We start from the raw sequence: 18,211 nt of genomic DNA on the forward strand, positions 1-18,211 counted from the left end.
TTGGCAGTCAAATGTTAACATAGCATGAACAGGGTCTGTTTCGTGTCCGGTCCATAACTCTGACATTCATTAAGGGATTTTAATATCACTTAGTACAAGTGTTCCCCATGATGAGACGATATGTCATGCGCAAATCCCGGACCCCTAGCTCAAAGGTCAAGGTCACAATTGGGGGTCAAAGGTCAACAGAGTTTTTTTTCTGTCCCGTCCATAACTCTGCCATCCATGAAGGGATTTTAATATTACTTGGCACAAATGTTCCCCATGATGAGACAACATGTCATGCGCAAAGCCCAGACCCTTAGCTCAAAGGTCAAGGTCACAATTGGAGGTCAGGTCAAAGGTCAATAAGGTTTTTTCCCTGTCCGATCCAGAACTCTGTCATCAATCAAGGGATTACAGTATTACTTGGCATAAATGTTTCCCATGATGAGACGACGTGTCATGCGCAACACCCAGTACCCTAGCTTAAAGGTCAAGGTCACACTGAGATCAAAGGTCAAGAGGATTTTTTTCCTGTCCGGTCTGTAACTTTGTCATGCAAAGCAGGATTTAGATATCAGTTGGCACAAATATTCCCCTGGATGAGACAACATGTCATGCGCAAGAACCAGGTCCCTAGGTCTAAGGTCAAGGTCATATTTAGAGGTCAAAGGTCAAATTCAAGAATGACTGTACGGAACATTTCTTCTTCATGCATGGAGGGATTTGATGTAACTTGGACCAAATGTTCACCACCATGAGGCACCCTTGTTTTTAGAATTACGTCCCTTTGTTGTTACTATAAATAGATTTTATTGTAACTTTTTTATTACTGGCGGTAGAGAAAAATCGAGACCACTTTTCTGTGGTACAGCATGCATGTAACATCCAATTTTAGGTGTATTTTGACCTATCTCTACCTGGTTAAGAGTTTCTTGTGGACTTATATTATATAGATTTTTTTTTTTTTTTTTTTTTTTTGATTTTTTTATTAATTTCCCTTTGTTGTTACTATAAATAACTTACATGATAACATTTTTATAATCAGCCAAAAAAATTCAATATTAAAACAACTGTGGGTTTTTATATATGCACATTTTAATCCAAGTGTGTTGTTATAACATACTGTATATGTAGTACAATATTATTTATACATCATTGACAGATATCAGTTCATTATGTTATACTGCAGTAGAGAAAATTAGGTGCCTTCCAGTAGGGGACTTTGTATTGCATGGCAATACTTCATTCACTTGTTTTAACCAAACTTGCACACAACTTGTATCACCATAAGATCACGGTTCCTTTCTTGAATTGGCCAGATCCCATTATGGGTTCCAGAGTTATGGCCCCTGAAAGGGCCAAAATTAGCTATTTTGACCTTGTCTGCACAATAGCAGCTTTATTTATGATTTGATTTTTACCAAACTGGCACACAACTTGTATCACCACGAGATCTTGGTTCCTTTCTTGAACTGGCCAGATTCCATTATGGGTTTCAGAGTTATGGCCCCTGAAAGGGCCAGAATTAGCTATTTTGACCTTGTCTGCACAGTAGCAGCTTCATTTATGATTTTGTTTTAACCAAACTTGCACACAACTTGTATCACCATAAGATCTTGGTTCCTTTCTTGAACTGGCGAGATTTCTTTATGGGTTCCAGAGTGATGGCCGCTGAAAGGGCCAAAATTAGCTATTTTGACCTTGTCTGTACAAAAGCAGCTTCATTTATGATTTGAATTTAATCAAACTTGCACAAAACTTGTGTCACCATAAGATCTCGGTTCCTTTCTTGATCCGGCCAGATCCCATAATGGGTTCCAGAGTTATGGCCCCTGAAAGGGCCAAAATTAGCTATTTTGTCCTTGTCTGCACAATAGCAGCTTCATTTATGATTTGATTTTAACCAAACTTGCACACAACTTGTATCACCACGAGATCTTGCTTCCTTTCTTCAACTGGCCATGATTCCATCATGGGTTCCAGAGTAATGGCCCCTTAAAGGTCCAAAATTGGCTATTTTGGCTTTTGCAGCCATATAGAGACTTCATTTATGGTTTTATTTGATACAAACTTCCAAAATATCTTCAACAACAATAAATCTTGGATTCCATGACAAATCAGATCTAATCGTAGGTTCCAGAGTTATTTTATATCTGATTACCTCCCCTGATTGTAATCAAAATGGATTTATATCAGTAAGTACTTATAGGACTTTTTTGAAATTTCATTATTGTTATTAGTTGGACTGAGACAATCAGGGTAGATAACTATGGACTGATTTTATGTCAAATTACCTCCCTTTATTTCAAATTAAAATGGGTATATCTCCATAACTAATGAAGATACTGATCGGAAATTTCATTTATGTCAGCAGATTTATTTGGCAGATCCTTTTTTTGTTCACTTACAATATTTATTTTTTTTAATTACTTCCCTTTTGCGTTACTATAAATAGCTTATTTTTAGTAACTTTTTTATTATTGGCCGTAGGGAAAAACCGAGACCACTTTTCTGTGGTACAACACGGATGGTACCTCCAATTTTTAGGTGTATTTTGACATATCTATACCTTGTAAGAATTTTTGTTTTCTTTTTGGTTAAATTTCTTCCCTTTGTTGTTCCTGTCCTTTGGACTTTGATATTTTTTCTGAGGACCTTCTTGTCCTCAAGTGCAATGATAACAGGTGAGCGATATAAGGCCATCATGGCCCTCTTGTTGTGGTTGAGTCAATCCACGAAATTTAATCCCAACGAACAAGTAAAATTCCCATCATTTTATGTTCAAAAGTTGAAATCCACGAATTCATATCCCCACGAAATTGCCGTTTTTGACCAAAACCACGAAATTCCATGCCCACGAAATTAAATGATTTTACAGTATCTCCCTTTGTTTTTAGCTCACGATGGTTACTGTGAAAGCATTTAAATTCGCTGGCATGAAATTTCGCGCAAATGTGAAAAATGACTGTTTCGCGTGGGCTATGATTTGCGCATTTCAATTTTAGAAATGAAAAAGTAAAATTAATAATAGCACGGTCTTTAATTCGCGCATCTGTCCTAGTGCGAAATACGCGAAAATTCGTCCTACACGAATAAAAATGATTTCACAGTATTATAAAACCTTGATAACACTATACTCACCATAGGTCACATTTTAGCAAAATCTGCTAAGTAAATTGCATGTAACCTGTATATGGTCTGTAAAGAAGTTGAGTCATGCTGTTTGAAAACAGTTCATGCTGAAGCAAGTTATATTAATTCCTTGATGATAGGTCATATTTTTTCCAAAAAATTGCACAATACATTTACAACAGTCCAACAATCCCCATATCTCTGTTTCTATTTTTGACAGTTTTATCCCCCTTTTTATGCCCCCTTTCGAAGGAGGGGTATGTTGTTATGCAGATATCAGTCGGTATGTAGACCAATCCGTTTCCGGATGATAACTCAAGAACTCTTTGGCCTAGGATCATGAAAGTTCATTGGGTGGTTGGGCATAACCAGCAGATGACCCCTATTGATTTTGAGATCAGTAGGTCAAAGGTCAAGGTCACAGTGACCCAGAACATTTAAACGGTTACCCGATGATAACTGAACAACGCTTGGGCCTAGGATCACAAAACTTAATAGGGAAGTTGATCATGACCAACAGATGACCCCTATTGTTTTTGAGGTCAGAAGGTCAAAGATCAAGGTCACAGTGACCTTGAACAGTTAAAATGTGTCCAGATGATTACTTAGAATGCTTGGGCCTAGGATCACATAACATTACAGGGATGTTTATCATGACCAGCAGATGACCCCTATTGAGTTTGAGGTCAATAGGTCAAAGGTCAAGGTCACTTTGACCAAGAACTGTAGAACTTTTGTGCATAGTGACCAAATAATTTCTGTTCCTTGTACAATTACTGAATGCATCAAGTGGGGGTGAGGGGGGGAGCATTTCATGTTTTACGAGCTCTTGTTTATTTTAGGCTTTATCTTTAAAAAATACAAAGGCATTTCTATTTACAGTCCATTTGTTTATATGTATGTCATATACTTTCACTGACACAAATATCACTCGGGTGAGCAATACAGGGCCATTTTGGCCCTCTTGTATTTATTTTTTCTTACCAATTTAAAAATAAAATCAAAATACAGATATTAGCATTTGAAAGCATTCAGCAATTATAGATTTCCAGACATTTTCAAGCATCAGAATGTCTTCATGAATTATATGTATATAGTTATGATTTATATAGATTGTTAGTATGTTGCCGTATTACCTATTAGATATTGTTTTGACATGCATTATGCTTTGAGAAAAATGTCCTTAGGTGGAGGACATTGGGGAGACATATTGTTTTTGCCCTGTCCGTCCGTATGTATGTCACACTTCATTTCCGATCAATAACTTGAGAACCACTTGACCCAGAATGTTGAAACTTCATAGGATGATTGGTCATGCAGAGTAGATGACCCCTATTAATTTTGGGGTCACATTGTTAAAGGTCAAGGTCACAGGGGCCTGAAAATTGATAACCATTTCTGATCAAAAACTTGAGAACCATTTGACCCAGAATGTTGAAACTTCATAGGATGGTTGGTCATGCAAAGTAGATGGCCCCTATTGATTTTGGGGTCACATTGTTAAAGGTCAAGGTCACAGGGGCCTGAACATGGAAAACCGTTTTCCAGTCAGTAACTTGAGAACCAATTGACCCAGAATGTTGAAACTTCATATGATGATTGGTCATGCAGAGTAGATGACCCCTATCGATTTTGGGGTCACTCTGTTAAAGGTCAAGGTCACAGGGGCCTGAACATGGAAAACCATTTCCGATCAATAACTTGAAAACCACTTGACCAAGAATGTTAAACTTCATATGATGGTTGAACATGCAGAGTAGATGACCCCTATTGATTTTGGGGTCAGTCTATTAAAGGTAAAGGTCACAGGGGCCTGGTCATGTAAAATCATTTTCGGACAGTAACATGAGAACCACTTGACCCAGAATGTTGAAACTTCATTGGATGATTGGACATAAGAGTAGATGACATCTATTGATTTTAGGGTCAGTCTATTAAAGGTCAAGGTTACAGCAGACAGAAAATGGAAATCCATTTCTGGTCAATAACTTGAGAACCATTTGACCTAGAACCTTCAAACTTCATAGGGTGATAGGACTTACAGAGTAGATGCATGGCCCCTATTGTTTTTTGGGTCACTTCATCAAAGTTCAAGGTCAAAGGAGGCTGAACATAGAAAACACTTTACAATCAATAACTTGAGAACCACTTGACCCAGAATGTTGAAACTTATCAGGATGATTGGACATGCAGAGTAGATGACCCCTATTGATTTTGGGGTCACTTGATCAAAGGCCAAGGTCACAGGAGCCTGAACAATAACTTGAGAACCACTAGGCCCAGAATGTTGAAACTTAGTGGGATGACTGGACATGCCAAGTAGATGATCCCTATTGCAGCCATCCATCAGTGTCTCTTTGACTTTCACTCCTGTCCCCTATTGACTCCTTGCGCAACGACTATGCATTGGGGGAGACATGCGCTTTTTTACAAAAGCATCTTCTAGTTCTGTTACAATTTTTTGTTTGACATAGTTACATTTGGCATACCATAGCATATTTTGTCTAAACTGTTTGATATATGGCTTTGAAACTTTGAACACTTGCTTATCGTCATGGTCACACATTGCCATATAGTGCAGAACTTATCCAAACCCACCCTCTACCTCAACATGCAAACATACACAGTATCTGTCTGTATATATTTATTAGCCCACCATCATCAGATGGTGGGCTATTCAAATCACTCTGCGTCAATGGTCTGCCCGTCCGTCCGTTAACAATTTCTCGTTATCGCATCTCCTCAGAAACTACTGGGGGGATTTTGACCAAACTTTGTCAGAATGATATATTGGTACCCTAGTTGTGTCCCCCTGAAAATCAGACTGGTTCAACAATTTTTGAGTGAGTTGTGGCCCTTTGTTTATTGCCGATGTTACTCAACGAAATAAAATAAAGTATTTTAAAATGTATTTTTATGTATGATAAATTGCATTTAAATAACTAAGATTCGGCGAAAATACATCTAGAAAAGATTATTCAAGAGTTTACAGACTTGTTTTATAAAACGTAATACTAAACAGAATGTTTTAAAATCCTATTTTATACATAATGAAATACTAGGAAACGGCGAAATTACGTCTACAAATCGTCCGAAATAATATCGCCGATTTTATTGCTGGGCTTTCAAATATGACACGTGTCAGTCAATCATAGCTTGACATCTGCCAGTCAAATACAGGTATGCCCACTTCGATATATTACCCAATCGTGTTCGAGTTTCGAGTAGCTAGGCATCTCTACATGCCCGTCATTTGGCAAGAAGATTAGTCCAAAATAATTTCCGTTCGCCATTCTTTGAAGATGCCGAAGTTTGACATCAATCAGTGTCAACCACAAAGCTGTTTATTTGCGGATCTGAAGCATCAAATATTTCATAACGAGTGTGTTTTAACACCCTAAAACAGTTCTCTGTAATTGGCACCAATTAGCTTTTAACAGTTTTCGGTTTGCGGGCTGTGAAAATATTTCTCGGTTTGCGGGCTGTGAAAATATTTCTATGTTCAGTTAATGTCCATTACAATTTACAAGTTAACTTAAAGCCAATACATTCTAGTGTTTTAAAAGGAAAAATAATACATTTGTAAAAAAAAATATACTTTTGAATCGTAAATTAATTAGTATCGATTTTTATAGCGGGCGGAAATACGGTACGTGCAGTTAAAGATTTTATCACCGCTATGCAAATGGCGGCCAAAAAACGAAAGTAGCGGTTTGCTGTGAGAGAAATAAAGATGTACTGAGCTGTAATTTGAAGATTTTTTAAGATTTTCTTTTAATTTTCGTGTAGAACGCACTTATAAGACACGTCCCACGCTTTGGCCTGGAAATATGACTCCTAAAAATGCGTCTTATAAGCGGTTATGTACGGTACTTTCACATTTCTGTAGCTACAGCCTTCATATTTGGACCACATGCATAGGTTTGTGTACCGAAACAAACTTTGACCTTGACATTGACCAAGTGACCTACTTTCACATTTTTGAAGGTACAGGCTTCAAATTTGGACCACATGCATAGTTTTGTGTTCTGAAATGAAATTTGACCTTGATTTTGACCCTAGTGACCTACTTTCACATTTCTCAAGCTACAGCCTTCAAATTTGGACCACATGCATAGTTTTGTGTACTGAAATGAACTTTGACCTTGAAATTGACCTAGTGACCTACTTTCACATTTCTCAAGCTACAGGCTTCAAATTTGGACCACATGCGTAGTTTTGTGTTCTGAATTGAAATTTGACATTGATTTTTACCTAGTACCTACTTTCACATTTCTCAAGCTACAGCCTTCAAATTTGAAGCACATGCATAGTTTTATGTACAGAAATGAACTTTGACCTTGAAATTGATCCAGTGACCTACTTTCACATTTCTCAAGCTACAGCTTTCAAATTTGAACCACATGCATGGTGTTGTGTACCGAAATGAAATTTGACCTTGAGCTAGTCTTGAAATTTGGAACATTCAAAAATGGCTCATTGGTGGGCGGCAAGATCACTCTGTGATCTCTTGTTGGTCTTATAGCCCACATAAATGACCCAGTTTAGTTCATACTCACACTCAACAAACATTGTGGCAAGACTTATCAATCCTAGAGGTCATATGATCTTCACCTTTAAACTTGAAACCTCAAAAAACAACATCTTTGGTCTTACACCCAGGGTTCTTATGAACCACTTCATAGATCTTCACCACACTTGGTCTGTAGCCTCTTTGTGTGGACCTCCCTCAAGTTTACTTAGTGGATTAGGGGGCCAACAGAGCTAAAATTAGAGAAAGGTTTAAACAACTCATGAACAGTTTGTTGATATCTCAACTAAATTTGAATGATGGACCTTTTTAGGCTAGACTTATTACCGCAAATCGAAAGTCACAAAGACCAACCAAGTGCTGAGACTGACAACCTATTTTTCATTTCATGCGCAATTCAAATAGTTCCGTCATGTATATCAGTTTTACCTCGGATTTGTTTAAAGATTGTTAAACTCATCTGTTCAATAAAAACATTTTTCAACCATTTTGTTTGATTCTGTAAATGATTTTGTCATGCATCTCTCTCTTATCCTTTTAGATAACTTTGGAAAATGTTACATAATGAAGGTAAATTAATTCGCCCTCTGAATGAAATGTCCGTACGAATGGAATTTTTTCGTCTTTGGTAACTCAATAATAATAATAATAATAACTTTATTTAAAGAGGATAACATATTTGGCTATAGCCAGTCTAACATATGGTCCTCTAACATAATAATGTAAAAAATCATCCTAATATATACAGTGAATTGAAAGACATGAATAAAAATAATGTTTTATGAACAAATTAATTCTTAGTGGCATAAACAGTATATAGTACAATGAACAGAGATTAAGATAAGATAAAATTATGTACAAGTGGTGAAAGAATAAATGTTATTTGTAATCAGCGCACTAAAACCCTAAAAACTCTTTTGTGAGAAAAATACGGGAAAGCGTTGGATTACATTTAAGGAAATAATATTGTTATTATGTCACATATGTAATAACAGATATAGACTAAAGTAAACATAATAACACTTGATATAAAAATGCGAACATTGCAAGGCTGTTACACTTATTGATAACACATGAAGGGAGATAAAAATGAATAAGAAAGAAAAAACGAAAACAAGTAAGAAGAAAAATAATTTTTTTGACAAAATTGTCATATGAATTATACATAACTAATTAGATAAGAAAAGAATAAAAATGAGCAGTGCCACAAGTAAAGTAAGTTAAAAAAAAAAACATCAAGAGAAGATTTGTAATGAATAATGAATATATATCTTTATAAATGTATGTAAGAATTTTTTCGTGAAACTTACAATGTTTGAGAACTCACGAGTGTGAAAAATGAACAGTTTACACCTATGAATGATATTGTGGATGGTGGTGGTCAGAGAAATGGAATGCACAAATCAGGAAACAAGGAAACGAACGACCATAATAGCACCCTTCCCCTGAGGCTATCTTACCCCTATTGCCAATACCAGTGCTGAAAGCCTTACATGGTACGCCCAGACGGGCTGCATATAGAGGTTCAAACCCCCTGGTTAATGGTGCCATCACTAATTTTTTTTTTTTTTTAAGACACAATACTACACACTGCCCCACGAGGTTACAATACCCATGGAGCCTGTACCAGTAAGTATGGAAATATGTAAATTAAGTTTGAATTAATTGAATAAAAGCGAGATTGTTTACATAGTTTCATTTAAAAGATACAGTTTAAGGTGTTTTTTAAATTGACTTAGAGTTTCGCGATTTCTGATTTCGTAGGGGAGTCCATTCCACATCCCGGGCCCACCAACCGAGAATGACCTATCATATAATGCTGTTTTAGATCTAGGAACTTTGAGATGTTTATTTGTGACCGATCTTAAGGTTCTATTGTTAGAATAGGAAACATTTGTGATCAATTTATTAATGTATTGCGGTGTCATATTATTAAGTGATTTATAAGTTAAAAGACATGTGTGATAGGTCACTCGTTTAGTGATTGACAGCCACCCCAAGTCCCTGAACATGTCCGCCGAGGGTGTCATAATGTCAGCTTTAAGGATTATCCTAGCAGCACGTTTTTGAAGTTTGGACAGTCTGTCTGTGTTGTAGGCAGAAGTACCACCCCAAACGACACAACCATAATCAAATAGAGAAAGAATGTATGAATTATAATATACAGTTAAAGATTCTCTTGGAACATATTTAGAGAGTAATTTGAGTAATGTTATTTTACGTGAAACATTGATGCACAGTTGATCTATCTGTTTATTCCAGTGACATAATACACACACTGTAATATGCAGAGATAAATCTGATAAATCATGCGAAATGTTAAACGTATTTAACAAATAAAAAATAAAAAAAATACAGCACATCAAATTGAAATTGTATCGAAAAACTTAGATAAAGTTTATGTTGTTTAAATGGAACGGAATTCCAGCGACTACTTCGTTATATATTATGACCTCGGGCTATAAATAGCTGATTAAACAACTGGTCATTCATAACAGATGTCGATATGAATTATACTGCGCATTATTAATCGAATGTTAAACAAAAGTATTGCTTTTTACTTGGTACGAATTTGCATATAGTACAATGAATAATGAGCACATAATATGTATAATGTAAAAGTGAAGCATAAGTTTTAAAAATCAATTCTTCCAGATCAGTTGCTATAGGTTCTGCTGGACATAATCGCTGCGTGGAATTGCCACAGTAATGTGAGAAGAAACAAATGACAACATTCTACGATATGTATACCGAACATGTTATGTTTTGCTACCGGAATAATGTTTATACTTACAATAAAAACTAAAATATTAATTGATTTAACGGCGGTTTATTTATTTTCATATTTATTTATTTTTTGCTATTTCTATACTAAACAAATTCGTTTTAGAAACATTCTGACGAATGCTGAAAAGTGCTTTGTCTCTAATTTGCTTAAGGAGGTTGCGCGTAGATGTAAGCGTTTTTGTGCCCCCCCTCCCCACCGTCCATCCGTCCTCCCTTCCGAGAATGTTGTGTAGCTCCAAAAGTATTTGACATAGAGTCACAAAACTTTACAGGAATGTTGGTCAGCATGTGTAGTTGTGCACCTGGGGTTTCGCGTCAGGATTCATTCAGTCGTGTAGGAGTTATGGCCCCTGACTTCATAAAAATTGGTCATTTTAGTGTTGTGTCGCGCCTAGCTCCAAAAGCATTTGACGTAGAGTCACAAAACTTTACAGGAATGTTGGTCAGCATGTGTAGTTGTGCACCTGGGGTTTCGCATCCGGATTCATTCAGTGCTGTAGGAGTTATGGCCCCTGACTTAGTAAAAAATTGGTCATTTTAATGTTGCGTCGCGCGTAGCTCCAAAAGTATTTGACCTAGAGTCACCAAAGTTTACAGGAATGTTGGTCAGCATGTGCAGTTGTGCACCTGGGGTTTCGCGTCCAGATTCATTCAGTCGTGTAGGAGTTATGGCCCCTGACTTAGTTAAAAATTGGTCATTTTAATGTTTTGTCGCGCGTAGCTCCAAAAGTATTTGACCTAGAGTCACCAAAGTTTACAGGAATGTTGGTCAGCATGTGCAGTTGTGCACCTGGGGTTTCGCGTCCGGATTCATTCAGTATTGTAGGAGTTATGGCCCCTGACCTAGGAAAAAATTGTCATTTTAATGTTTTGTCGCGCGTAGCTCCGAAAATATTTTACCTACAGTCATTATTTCACTACACAAGACCAGACTTCTTGTCCAGACTTGCCCAAAAAAAAAGTTTGTGAAACATGTATGTTAAAATGTACTTGACCTAGAATCATAAAACATTAGAGGATTGTTTTATAGCCTATGAAGTGTTCTCTTTAGGATTTTACTCAGCTAGGCCAGAGTTATGGCCAACTAAGTGAAAAATACACATAAGGTTCTTAAAAGTTTGTGCTGCAAACATCTTAAAAATTGTTTAATCTGAGTCATTAAACCATGTTACAGTGGCAGGAGTGGGGGCACTTGAGTCCTATGGACACACATCTAGTTTTAATCACACGTTTTCAACTGTATTTCAGGTTATATTAAGATAGTGGACCCGTAATGGTAATGTTTAACAATTGCAGTAACGTTATGCAGTCTTGAAGTTAACATTGTTTCGCACTGTGTTGCATTTTTAATCAACTTTTACCGTGTTGTTTTTTATGCCCCCGAAGGGAGGCATATAGTTTTTGAACCGTCGGTCTGTCGGTCTGTCTGCAGTTTTCGTGTCCGGTCCACATCTTTGTCATCCATGGATGGATTTTCAAATAACTTGGCGTGAATGTGTACCACAGTAAGACGACGTGTCGCGCGCAAGCCCCAGGTCCGTAGCTCAAAGGTCAAGGTCACACTTAGACGTTAAAGGTCATTTTTCATGATAGTGCATTCGTGTCCGGTCCATATCTTTGTCATCCATGGATGGATTTTAAAGTTATTGGGCATGAATGTGTACCACAGTAAGACAACGTGTCGCGCGCAAGACCCAGGTCCGTAGGTCAAAGGTCCTAAACTCTAACATCGGCCATAACTATTCATTCAAAGTGCTATCGGGGGCATGTGTCATCCTATGGAGACAGCTCTTGTTCTTTAGTTTTTTTTTTCGTTTTTTTTAATTTTGTATAATTTATGTTATTTCCTCAAGACAAATTTCAAAGTGATAACCACTGTGCAAACGATCACAGATCGTTCATTATACCAAATATTTTGTTAAAAGAAACCTCAAAGTATTGCATAACAATTATAAAACACAAAATAAAAGTGTCGATGACAAATTTTTCTGTGGAGCCTCAAGTAAATCAGACAGAAATTAAGCTCCAACACTGAAAAATTATGGCCTATAATTCTCTGCATTCAAAAAAACAAAACAAAAAAAAAACATAGGGCAGAAGTAAAACCTATCTACATTTCAGCAAGAAATGGCTAATCAAATGAAAAATTTCCACTTTTGTACAACAAATCAATGTTAAGTCTTGAAAAAACAACAACAACAGTTAATTTTAGTAGATAAAAGAAATATAATGAAAAAATGTTTGTTCCTAGTCGGGCTTGAACCTACGCCCTCCTGAAAAAATAGTTAAAGTAGTCTAATGGTAGAAATTGAATACTCTTTAAAAAATGAGGTACACTATTACGGGTCTGTCAATTTTCCTAGCCATCGTATTAGGGAAGGAACATGACTAGACCATAATCATTCACAGTCCGGTTTGAAGTGGGATTCCAGCTCAAAATTTCTTATGGTAGAAATTGAATACTCTTCAAAAAATGAGGTACACTATTACGGGTCCGTAAATTTTTCTAGCCATCATATTAGGGAAGGAATATGACTTGACCATAATCATTAACCCTTTCCCACATCGATACGTTTATCACCGTATCTATCGATTACCAAACAGAAACGTATTGACCCATGTCTATCGATTACCCGATAGAAACGTATAATACCGATTAACGGCCATTTGAACAGAATCGTATTATCCCGTGTCTCATAATCAATTGCTTTATTTTCGTTCTTTTCCTAAAGAAACAAATTCCGGATGTTTACTAACTCAAAAGATGGGATTTCGTCATCATTATTTACGTACAAGATCATGTGGTTACTATTTAAATTTATCGAGTACTTTGCAAAAAAAGACACCAGGGTTTTTTCCTACATGTGCACGACGCTACGTCATGGAAAATTACTGAGAAAACTACTAATTTTTAGCACAAGAATACTGTAGTACGAGTCTCGATGTCAGCGATCTTTTTGCACTTTCAGAAATTTTACGATCCGTTATTTATGTAGTGTTATTCAGTTTGATGGTTGTTTTTTTATATAAATACTTACCGATTCCGATTCGGAAGATGAGTCTATTAACTATAAATCAAACTTTCAAACATCAAAATGAAATTGTATATGAATTTCAATGTGAAAGTAATCCAAAAACAGAATTACCGTATTTTCCCGAATTAACGCCCCCGGGGGCGTTACATTTTCCAAAGAGGGGGCGTTTATTTGAGGTAATTTTTTTTTTTTTTTTTTTTTTTAAAAGTGTTTCTGTGTTGTTTAATCCCCCCAAAACGTAATTATTTGGCATCCAATTTAATACAATGGATCTTTTATGCATTTAAATACGGTATTTTATGTATTCCATGTTTTGACACGCTCGCGACGTTATTACGTCATGACCCAAACAGCTGTTGTACTCCGATAACCTTTTCCTTAATTAGTACATGCGGGTATATCTAGCTAATAGCCAATACACTTGTAAATCAACAATGGTCAGGCGCGCTGCTTATTTGCCCTCATTTAAGTTAAAAGTAATTAAAGTTGCTGAAGAAAAAGGGAAACATTTTGCGGCCAATTTGTTCAAAGTTGATAGAAAACGTGTGCGAGAATGGTGCAAAAGCAAAACAACAATTGAGGGATTGGCGGCTACACAAAAACGAGCCAAAGGAGCCGGTCGGCCAGTACGGTTTGCCGATATTGAAGAGAGACTTGTACAATGGTTTTTTGAAAGGAGGGAGGCTGGAGTTAGAGTCACCGGAAGAGCGCTTAAAGTAGAAGCATTGAGGCTTCACAGGGAATTCGGATCTCAGTCTTTTAAGGCATCAAATGGCTGGTTCACTCGTTTTAAGAAAAGACATTGCATTACATTTCGCCGTACAACTCACATTCGTCAGAAAACCGTAGAAGTCACGAACGCCTTGGTAGATAAATTTTTGAAATACGTCATTCGCATGCGACGTCTACGTGACTATTCTGATATGGACATAGGTAACATGGACGAAACGCCTGTATATTTGGAGATGCCAGGCAAAAGTACCTACGCAGTGAAGGGCGATAATGAAATATCCGTGACCTCTACTGGCCGTGAAAAGGAGAAATATACTGTTACACTCGGAGCGTATGCGGATGGAACAAAATTGGCGCCTCTAGTTCACTTACCTGGAGTTAGGCCGCTCAAACAACAGGACATTCCATCGGGCATTGTAGTGTATATGTGCGGCGCGGGGAAAAAGTCGTGGGCTACAGAACACAGTATTCTCTTTTGGCTGCAGAAGTTGTGGGGAAAAAACAACATGCGTCGCCGTATGCTTGTTTGGGATGCTTTTCGTGGTCACTTGACACCTGCTGTTAAGAATTACTTGCGTGTGAATTGCAACACCGATCTTAGCGTGATACCGGGCGGTTGTACTTCAATCTTACAGCCAGCAGATGTTTCCTGGAACAGACCTTTCAAGTCGAAAATGGCTGAATTATACGACACGTGGCTGTTTGAGGGAGAGGTTGAAAGGACTGCTGGGGGTAATCACAAACCACCGCCAAAGCCACTCGTACTGAAATGGATAAAAGAGTCATGGGCTTGCATTACCCCAGACATCATCCGCAAATCATTTAAGAAATGCGGTATCACTTCAGCCCTTGATGGTTCAGATGATCATATATTCCAGCAGCAGTCTGACGGGGAGCAGGACTTGGAGGATAGCCAGCCGTTCGAGGGCTTTTCCCAAGACGATGTTGACATTGGGGAACAGGTCATCGAAAATGTTATGTCGGCGAATTCTAGTGAAGTCGTCCTGTCTGAGAGTGATACTGACAGCGAGCACTCGGACGTAACCGACTGTGACAGTCCAGGGCATTAAAGTTTTAATGTCACCAGCTGACTCGAGACATTACACAAACCGTTAGGCGTTATCAGTTTGATGTATAAACGTTTGTGTTAACCATTCACGGATTTATTGTTTTGATAATTGGATACTTAGTGGTATACTTTAGTATAAACGTTTTGGACACTTTCGGTACAGGGACTGTTTGTTTTGAAAAGTGTGTTTATTTCTTAATAAATTGGATATTTACCTTTGAATTTCTTATTTTGTGGACTTATAAAAATGAGGTAGGTGATTTTTTTCGTTCTTGTTGACTTTTTTCCCTCCAAAAAGGGTGGGGGGGCCTTAATTAGAGGGGGGGCCTTAATTCGGGAAAATACGGTATATATTTCCCTTACTTTAACACTTTATATCCTCGAAACTCAAAGAGAAACTACAATAAATTTTGTATCATCGGAAAGAGAATTTAAATTGCTATAAACTTTATATTGACAAAAATAATGTGAAACTTACAGAAAATATTAAAATAATGATATTTTTAGCATAGGTGTGTGTAATCACAAAATAATGCCAACACCTCTGTTCAGATAAGACAGTCACGCTTATCAGCCATATACCGATTATTGATTATCACTTATCAGTGTTATGTAAAAGAGGTTACTTTGGCTTCTGTTCTGTGTGGTAAAGGGTTAACAGTCCGGTTTGAAGCGGGGTTCAAACTCAAAATTTCCTTATACTGACAAGAAAATCGCCCCAGCTGAATACTTCAGTGCTTCGATCTTGAAGGTACATTAAATCTCTCACAGACGTTAAAACGATGTTGTTTTATTATATCCCTGTTTTCAAGTAATGGAGTTTTCTTTAGGCATCTTTTTTTATATTTCCTAAGATTTTTTAGGGGTTTCTATGTTCTGTTTTAGGCTATTTGCGACTCATGATAAAAGCCATACCGCACGTACGTTTCTCTATCTTACTGTGCTAAGTATATGTATATATATTTATAGGAATTTATTCCTTTGGCATTGAATTCACTGTAATTTACTAGAACATTATTAAAAAATGCAAGTCTTTTCAACCTGATTAATGTTCATACATGATTTGGGGGATTGCATATCGAAGTATGGATGCTGTTTTTGTTACCTTTGTATGTTATCTGATATTATGTCCCTCAATGTTTTTTGTTTTTTTTTCAAAAAGTAAAATATCATTATACTATCGCTTCTTTTTAGCCCACCTTCATCATATGAAGGGCTATTCAAATCACTCTGCGTCCGTGGTCCGTCGTCCTTGTCCTTCCGTCCGTTAACAATTTCTCGTTATCGCATCTCCTCAGAAACTACCAGGGGAATTTTAACCAAACTTTGTCAGAATGATGTATTGGTACCCTAGTTGTGTCCCTCTGAAAATCAGACTGGTCCAACAATTTTTTAGTGAGTTATGGCCCTTTGTTTATTTCTATAATTTACATAGATTTATATAGGGAAAAACTTTGAAAATCTTCTTGTCCAAAACCACAGAGCCTAGGGCTTTGATATTTGGTATGAAGCATCATCTAGTGGTCCTCTACCAAGATGATTCAAATTATTTCCTTGGGGTCTAATATGGCCCCGCCCCGGGGGTCACATGGTTTATATAGACTTATATAGGGAAAAACTTTGAAAAACCTCTTGTTCAAAACCACAGGGCCTAGGGCTTTGATATTTTGTATATGACATCATCTAGTGGTCTTCTACTAAGATTGTTCAAATTATCCCCCTAGGGTCAAATTTGGCCCCGCCCCGGGTGTCACATGGTTTACATAGACTTAGAGTCACTGGACCTATGCTCGCCCAGGCACATGCTCGCCCATTTTTTAATTTGATGCCAGATTATGTAATAAAGATGCAAATTTTTATCAGATGTGTTGTTTATTTTTTGTACCCTTTGTGTCCAACTTTCTGTCCTCACTTTTGAAGAGTCTCCGGTTCCGGTCAAGGTTGATAGCAGACGAAAATAAGAGGGAAAGTGAAACCAAAAGTGAAAGTGGCCAAAAAGAAACATGACTTAAAATAAATATTTTCAAAAACACTGGTTAAAAATTGTTGCAAAACTAAAGGTTAAACATAGTATGAACTTCTTATGCAGTTTATTTCAAACTATCAGACCAAATAATGATTTTATATCAGCAAATATTCGTCAACTCCGGGCTGTCAAAATTGTTTTCGAAATGCTGCTTCCAGGGCAAAAACAATTACAGACAATTTTACCATCATCTTTCACATTTAGTTTATTTAAATGTAATTAAAAATATGTTGTTTATGCAATTTTGTGATTCGTCTGCACCCTACCCATAACTTCTAGGCAAGAATGCTGCATCATTAGTTTTTACAGTAAATACGTTTTGATAACTTCTATTGTATAACTATCATGCTTTTTGCGGGAGTAAATATGTTGTTGAGAATACTGATAGATTAGACTAAATGTTTGTCTTGTCATTTAATACATAAATGGTTTTCTTTTAAAAATATACCACTGGGCGAGCATGGGTCCTGTCCACCTGGAAAAACGATGGAAACAGTATAGTGGTGTTATGCCCGATTTTCAAAGTCCCGGATGTAAGTGTTTACTAAAAATTGGGTCATTTGAATGGGGCAATGCATGGGTAGAACTGACGAGGCAAAGAAGTTGATATATAGTATTACAATAAAAATATTGCAATTTTAATGCCTTTTCTGGGCGAGGACTGGTCCAGTCAGTCTATATAGGGAAAAACTTTGAAAATCTTCTTGTCCATACCACAAAGCCTAGGGCTTTGGCATTTGTAATGTAGCATCATCTAGTGGTTCTCTACCAAGTTTGTTCAAATTATCCCCCTAGGGTCAAATATGGCCCCGCCCTGGGGGGTCACATGGTTCATATAGACTTATATAGGGAAAAGATTTTAAAATCTTGTCAATAACCTACAACATTCAAATTTGGACCACATGTATGGTTTT

At 37.0% G+C, this 18,211-nt stretch overlaps 1 protein-coding gene across 1 annotated transcript in view; it reads left to right on the forward strand.

Annotated features, from left to right (window-relative positions):
- LOC123526815 (GRB10-interacting GYF protein 2-like) overlaps nucleotides 1-18,211 on the forward strand; it is a 268,736-nt gene that overhangs the window by 193,314 nt on the left and 57,211 nt on the right.

The sequence above is a fragment of the Mercenaria mercenaria genome, chromosome 14 (genome assembly GCF_021730395.1).
Source record: "Mercenaria mercenaria strain notata chromosome 14, MADL_Memer_1, whole genome shotgun sequence".
In the NCBI taxonomy this organism is placed as follows: domain Eukaryota; kingdom Metazoa; phylum Mollusca; class Bivalvia; order Venerida; family Veneridae; genus Mercenaria; species Mercenaria mercenaria.